The 7500-nt window shown below is 49.3% G+C and overlaps 2 protein-coding genes across 2 annotated transcripts in view; one reads left to right on the plus strand and one right to left on the minus strand.

Annotated features, from left to right (window-relative positions):
- Nucleotides 1-7500, minus strand: part of coro7 (coronin 7) — a 102067-nt gene that overhangs the window by 15976 nt on the left and 78591 nt on the right. The gene's annotated exons all lie outside the window — the stretch shown is intronic.
- Nucleotides 2063-7500, plus strand: part of vasnb (vasorin b) — a 21413-nt gene continuing 15975 nt past the window's right edge. The window contains exon 1 of the mRNA XM_056575181.1: nucleotides 2063-2442. The gene's annotated coding sequence lies outside the window, so the exon portion shown is untranslated. The remainder of the gene's footprint in view (nucleotides 2443-7500) is intronic.

Here is a 7500-nt window from a genome sequence, read left to right on the forward strand (position 1 = left end):
GCCTTGTCAAACCTGTTAACAGTGGAGCCGCTCATTACTACAGTGACAGTCATATCACCATGAGGCCATCCATCACTCCCAGATGCCAGTTACACAACGGGACGGATGTCAAAATGGGATGCATGTGGGTGTACTGAAAGGTATTAATGCATGGATGGGTTAATGAGTTCATGGACGCTAAAGAAAGTGACTAAAAAGATCTGAAGAAATGAAATGTAAATGTGATCAATGATTAAATCAATAATATTTTTTTTCCAACTTATCAGGATGTGTACCATTATCAATATAGTTAGGGTTAATATTTGCGCGTTCAATAATGTAAAACGAGCAGAAAAAAAAAAAACAGGAAAAATATAAATACATATCAAATAAAATCCGATATCAAAGAATTCCCAGATCAATGTCCGTACAGATCCAAGGGAAACCTTAACCAGCTCCAGAGGGAGTAAGGAGCTGCCTGCTGCCTGCCGTTCCCCACAGGAACAAGGCCTGGCTCTGTCCCAAACCAGGGTTTTACTGGTTCCCCTGGGTGGGGCTATGGAGCCACCGGAATTGGCCCCGCCGTTATGACGGGGCCCAGAGGATTAGGACTCCGACACCCTGGCCGTGTTCTGCAGTACCAACAGAAACGCTGTTAAACCGGCTCACCACCGGCCAAACGACCACGGCTCAAACTACCGTGAGGTCGGAAAGAGCACCCCCTAGAGGTCTGGATGTTGAACTACATTACGCTATGAATATCCTTATGATCCTGGAAGGTTACGCAAATGAGGTGCTAATGTCTTTCAGTGTGTGTGTGTGTGTGTGTGTGTGTGTGTGTGTGTGTGTGTGTGTGTGTGTGTGTGTGTGTGTGTGTGTGTGTGTGTGTGTGTGTGTTGGTATTAGTGAGAATGAGTACGAGTGTGTGAATGTGTCCACATGCATAGGTATGTGTTTATCTGTTAGTGTGTGTATGAGTATGAGTGTGAGTGAGTATGAGTGAGTGTAAATGTGTTAGTGTGTATGTGAGAGAGTGAATGTGTGTGTGTAGCAACAGATGTGTGTGTATTTGGGTGTGTCTGTGAGCCCTCCCATGCATATGTATGTATGTATGTATGTATGTATGTATGTATGTATGTATGTATGTGTGTATGTGTGTGTGTGTGTGTGTGTGTGTGTGTGTGTGTGTGTGTGTGTGTGTGTGTGTGTGTGTGTGTGTGTGTGTGTCCCAAGAGGGAGATTAGGAGGGAGTGTGTGAGCTGGATGCTTGGTGTTTTGTGAATATGCATGGCGAGGATAATTCCCCCTGAAGACGTTGAACCCGCGTCGCGTTGCGGCCTGCGCCTGCGAAGGCTACATCTGGAACCCGGGGGACACGCGCAAAATCCCTTCACCACTCCTGCAATTTACTGTAATGTCTTGCAGATGCTACCCCGTGTGTGTGGTGTGTGTGTGTGTGTGTGTGTGTGTGTGTGTGTGTGTGTGTGTGTCCGCTTTCGTGTGCATGCATTTAATGAATAATGACTCTTACAGTAGGAGCCACATGGTGTGGAGTGAGATGGAGAAAGAAAAACTAAAGGGGAAGTTGGTGAGGGGGGGGGGGGGGGGGATATGTGTAGACCAGCAACCAGCACAACCACTCTGTATGATTAAGCATAAGTGTGGCCGGCCGGGAGGGCAGCGACCCACCTGGGAGAGGGACTGAACCGAGTCTGTCTGCTGGGGGGGGGGGGGGGGGGGGGGGGACCCTCTCGAAAGAAGGACCCTCTCTACTATGTGGAGACTCTGCTAAAATAGTTAACCCCCCCATTTCACTGTGCACGCTACAATGGGAATTCATCAACCATTAAATAGAAAATATTATTATTATTGAGATAATGTTTTTTAATAAAACAGCATCGAAGGAGACACTAGTTGGTAGACTCAAGAGAGTGACAAGAAGGTGGACTTCTGGATAGTTTGAGGTGTTAGTCTTCGCTCCATCCCAAGGTGACGTCACGTGTGTGTATGCTGTTCTTTGTTCAGTCAGGTGAGCTGTGTAGTAGGTATGCTGTTGTCCGTTCACCCAGGTGAGGTGTGTGTGGTAGGTATGCTGTCGTCGGTGCAGAAGGAGCGAGCTCTCGTGTGGCGCGGTCCTTAGCCCCTCCCCTTCTGCTGCTCAAAACTTGGGCTGAGTTCACCGATGAGGCGCTTTTGTCTCGGGGTCAGCACACGCAGCAGTTCGGCTCTCCGTGGGACATTCGTACGCATTCCTTTACGCGGAGGTTTCGGCGAGGCTAAAAGCGCTTGACGGATTTTCAGCTAGACGCTTGAGAAGTGGTACAAGTCCACTACTTTGGACAGCAGTGCACACGGACAGCTTGAGGGACGTGACTTATTGCGGTGCGCACTCCGCTTGGATTACGCGCTGGACCGGTAGAGATCCATGAAGACGCTACCGACCCTACCTCTCTGGCCGCTACGGTAAACTGCTGTTTCTTTGACAAATACAATTTAGTTTTTAAAGAGTTTGTTTTCAAAGACACTTCGTGTCATGTTGTTGTTTTGGGGGTTTATTGGACGTTTACTGCACGAACACACGCGGGACGCTTTGGAGAGTTTCGATTTGGCCAATGTAAATAAAGTTGAAAACTTTCAATGTCCAAACCTTCCTTCTGTCATCGTCATTTATTATCATAAAGACCACATTAGGCTGCTCCTCATAACTTTTCGCCTACTAAGGAGTCCCACATTAATTATATTACAGCGGACACCTGAGTGTATGCTCACTCTGCAGCCGGGCAAGATGCGCTCGCCTCCGCCTTCCGACGCTACACCAACACAACACAACACACCGATCCACGACAACAACCCTGCCTTGGTCCTTTCACGAATGCGTAAAACGTCACCATTTCGGCTACATCGTATTTGCGAAAAACTGCGCATGCAGGACAAATGGGACTAAAAAGTGACCGGGTTGAGGCGCAGGACCCCGCGCGTGCAGAGCCAGGGCGTACCGACCGCACCATGTTGACCACAGAGAGGGTTCGGACCGCACCATATCGACCCCAGAGGGGCCAGTTGTTTTTAGACCCAGAATGGGAAAGGCCCGAGGCAGGGGAATATATACTATTATAAACAGAGTTATATTGTTGTTATTACATTACAATAACAGTAGTATAATGAAACATGTTGATATGAAAAATTCAAATGCATATGCTACTATTTAAACAGGACAAGGTTTAACCTAGGAGTATCATTTAAGGCTATATTAAACTATAATATAATACAATTGGCAGTCGTTTATATTGTCCTGCAGTCACTATAGGCCTGAATGTAAGATTTATGCAGGTGTTTTTCATTGATCATCCTCAAAATTAAATAATTTGCTTCTGCCTTCTAAATACGCTCAGATTCGAATCTGCCGTCAAACGAGCAAACGCTCTTATAAACTTTCCCGCGGCAGCAGACTATGCTGGGACAGCCCACCGTAAACCCCGGCACTGATGTAGAGCAGAATCCGTGTTTCCGCAGTATATGTTTCCCCCAAAACAGTCGTTAAGTGGCGGCGATATAAACCACATAATGGATTTGAGTGGTAGCCTATACAATAGAAAAAGGACCAAGGCAGCGCAGTCACGGGAATCGAATTATCCCTTTAGTAATGCGGAGCTCGTTCCCGGTGCCTTGATGTCCATGGCCCGCCAGGGTTAAGCACTTACAGGCGAGGGACTCGTTGTTGCACGGCAGCATGGTCGTACTCGTCCGATGTCCTGAGACGCTGGTGTTTTTTTTTTTTTATCACCAACTCTGCGCTCACTGCCCTGCAGTTTAGCAGCGATCAGATCAGTATCACCGAGGAGACAGTAGTGGGAGATGAGACGAGGACGATAAGGAAACTTAAAAGAGCGCAACACAAAATAAACAACTGGGACAAAGTGGGAAGGGTTATTCCCTTAAACCAAACCAATACACTAGAGACCCATGACGTGAGTTTGTGTGTGTGTGTGTGTGTGTGTGTTTAAGTTTGTTAGTTTGTTTTGGTTACACTTGTGTTACGTACACAGCGCTAAGCTATCCACTTATATAGGACTTATAGGACAGGAGAGATGCTTGTTCCTATCGGACAGGTCCAAGCGGGCTATTTACGCCTGCACTACCGCATTGGTGACAAAAAAATAGCATATTAGAGCATTTAGGTTTTACTATGATGTTTAAATTAGTGTGTTACCACTTCTATGCATCATGAGGTGTAACTGCTTCTTGATAAAGGACAGGTGTGTGTCTGTGCGCGTGCGTGTGTGTGTGTGTGCGTGTGTGAGAGAGAGAGTCGCTGGGGTGCCCTCAAAAGCAACCTGTTTTTGTTATAGAAGGTTCTGGTCTTCCTCTGCCCTACCGTGGAGTAGAGGCCTCCCATAACCTAGGACACCCCCTCCACCCTCCTCTCCCTCCCTTAACCTACGATACCCCCTACCCTCTCCTCTCCCCCAATTAGGGGCAGCTGCCGAGAACCCCCCCTAGACTCTCCCCTCTGCATCGGAGGATTAGGGGTGAGGAGTCAGGTGAAGAGGCCAGAAGGGGGGAGAGAGAGGATAAAGACGAGAGAGAGAGAGAGAGAGAGAGAGAGAGAGAGAGAGAGAGAGAGAGAGAGAGAGATGAGAGAGGAGAGAGAGAGAGAGAGAGAGAGAGAGAGAGAGAGAGAGAGAGAGAGAGGAGGGTATGGGGGAGGGGGGAACTTCCACAGGGGGGGGGGGGAGGGAGGGCGATGAAGGGAGAGAGATAAACACTGGGCTGATCCATCGATAGTCTGTATCAGTCTGTGTAGTGTTAATTTCGTCAGACGACATGAGACGAAATATGCTCGTCAAAAACCCTTTTTCCCAGACTAAGACTGAAGGAACCTTTACACAAGACTAAGACGAAGACGAAATCGAAAAACGTGGGACAAATCGAACACCGAGTCTGTGTGTGGCTTTCTGTTCCCATCGTTCTTTTACTTCACATCCAATCTGTCGCGCGTGTCGTTTGTGAGTCACGTCTTCCGCGGGTCGTTGCCAACATCGGGGCGTCAGGTGTTGCTTCGCGAAGGCGTCAGCGCGCTAGCGGACTAGCACGGCCCCTCTTCAGTCAGGCTTCAATCAAAGGCCTCTCTCTCTCCCTCACACATCAGCGCCGGCCCAGGCGGGGGCCAGGGGCCCCGGCGAGGGCCAGGGGCCCGAGTGCCTGTCGGGCTCCACGGCAGAACGGCGCGACCTCGCTGCAGCCAAACGATGCGTTCTGAAGAACCACTTCAAAAAGCGCTGCGGAAATAGACATGAGCATGTGAAGGCGCTCCCAGAGCCCGGAGTGGCCCCAGACCTTAGCAAACCGCACGGCTACAAGCACGCACGCACACACACACACACACACACACACACACACACACACACGCGCGCGCGCGCATGCAAAGACACACACACAGACGCGCAAAGATACACACACACACACCACGGGCCCACACAGGCACACACAAAGAAACGCACTGCCCTTTGAACTTGATTGCAGGACATCAGGACCCCTATTTCCTTAATTATTTCTTTTTTAAATCTGGTGAATGTGCCGTCCCCAAATAAACATGACTTAAAATAGCCTCAATCTGATGAACTGGCTTAGATGTAGAGCAGCAGACGGAGAAGAAACACATACAAGAGAGAGAAAGGGAGAGAGAAAGGGAGAGAGAAAGGGAGAGAGTTAGAATGAGAGATGAGAGAGGGGAGCTCATCCCAGAAAGCCGCCACAAATTGCTGCGTTTCATTGGGGGCTGTCAAGCAAAAAAGAGGAACAGCCCATAATGTAAGGTTGTAATTACCCCTGGCCAGCACTGTAATTAGGAAATGAGCCTTCAACCAGACCTCGCTGAATACAAGGCAGGCTAGCGGACACACACACACACACACACACACACACACACACACACACACACACACACACACACACACACACACACACACACACACACACACACACACACACACACACACACACACACACACAAGAAAGTTTGACAGTCTGAAACCAGAGAGCACAAAGCTCTTTGTGTGAAGGTCGAATATCTGCGATTAATGGATAATGAAACTCAAACAAACGTGTGTGAAGAACATTAACTGTTAACAGTTCACCAAATATGGACTGAAGGACAAGATGGACGACGGGGTGCGTGTGTGTGTGTGCTTGGGTGGGTGTGTGTGTGTGTGCGTGTGTTTGTCCTCGCCACATGTGTGTGACACTCCACAAGCTAACTTGTGAACAGAAGAAGGGACAATGTCTCAAGTTAAGACACTGAGGACCTTTTCTGTTTCCTGGAAACATGTGAGGCTGCGTCACCGCGACAACAGAACCTGAGGCTAGCTAACTGCTGCAAGACGCCCCCACACACCCACACACACACCCACACCCACACACACACACACACACACACACACACACACCCCCACACCCACACACACCCACACACACGCCCAGAGTCCCCCCGTCCTCCTTTGGCCTTGGATATCCGAGGGCTCCTTAAGCGAGGGAAGCGAGACAACGAGAGAGAGCGCGCGAGAGAGAGAGAGCGCGAGAGAGAGAGAGAGAGACAATGAGAGCAAGAGAGAGAGCGAGAGAACGAGAGGGAGAGACATGTGGTCGGAGGCCGCTCAACTGTCCACACGGCAGAGCCAGGGTCCCTCACTGAGCTAATTCTACTGCTACTCTACTGTCTGCCTCATAGATAACTCCACGTCCCCGCCCAGAGGCCCGTAGCGCGGCCACGGCCAGAATACAAGAGGATCACCACACGCGTCGGCCTGCGTCATACAAAGTCGACTTTGTCTTTTTTTAAACACGTTAAATCATTATATAATCAGATAAGGACACTGATGCAGAGCCCCGATTGGATCAACAGCGATATATCTTGTGTGTGTCGTATATAGTGGACAGATTGTTTCCAGATGATGATTACCCAAGACGTGTACCGCCTGCGTCCATGATCTTAAACTGTGTGTGTGAATGTGTGTGTGTGTGTGTGTGTGTGTGTGTGTGTTCGTGTTTGTGTGTGTTCATGTTCGTGTGTGTGTTCGTTTTCATGTGTGTGTTCGTGCGTGTGTATGTTTGTGCGAGCGCGCGTGCGTGCGTGTTTGTGCGTGTGTGTGTTCGTGTGTGTTCGTGCGAGCGCGCGCGCGTGCGTGCGTGCGTGCGTGCGTGCGTGCGTGTGTGCGTGTGTGTGTGTGTGTGTGTGTGTGTGTGTGTGTGTGTGTGTGTGTGTGAGAGAGAGATGACATTTGAAAGGTCACACAGGTGTGGCAAAATCAGGTTCTGTTGTTTGGCAGACATCTTGACCTTAGACCACAGTTTGAAGGTCATGCAACTGCTAACATGTGAACGTCACCGCCCCCCTGCCCACGCCACATGTACCGCCGCTGAGTCCATCAACTGCTAATACGGCTTTCAAAACTTTTTTCTCTGATATTGACCCGAGAAAATGTTTGCGTGCCGTGTACCACTCAGTAAGTAGCCAAAGTAGAG

The sequence above is a fragment of the Gadus chalcogrammus genome, chromosome 2 (assembly GCF_026213295.1).
Source record: "Gadus chalcogrammus isolate NIFS_2021 chromosome 2, NIFS_Gcha_1.0, whole genome shotgun sequence".
NCBI classification, from domain to species: Eukaryota; Metazoa; Chordata; class Actinopteri; order Gadiformes; family Gadidae; genus Gadus; species Gadus chalcogrammus.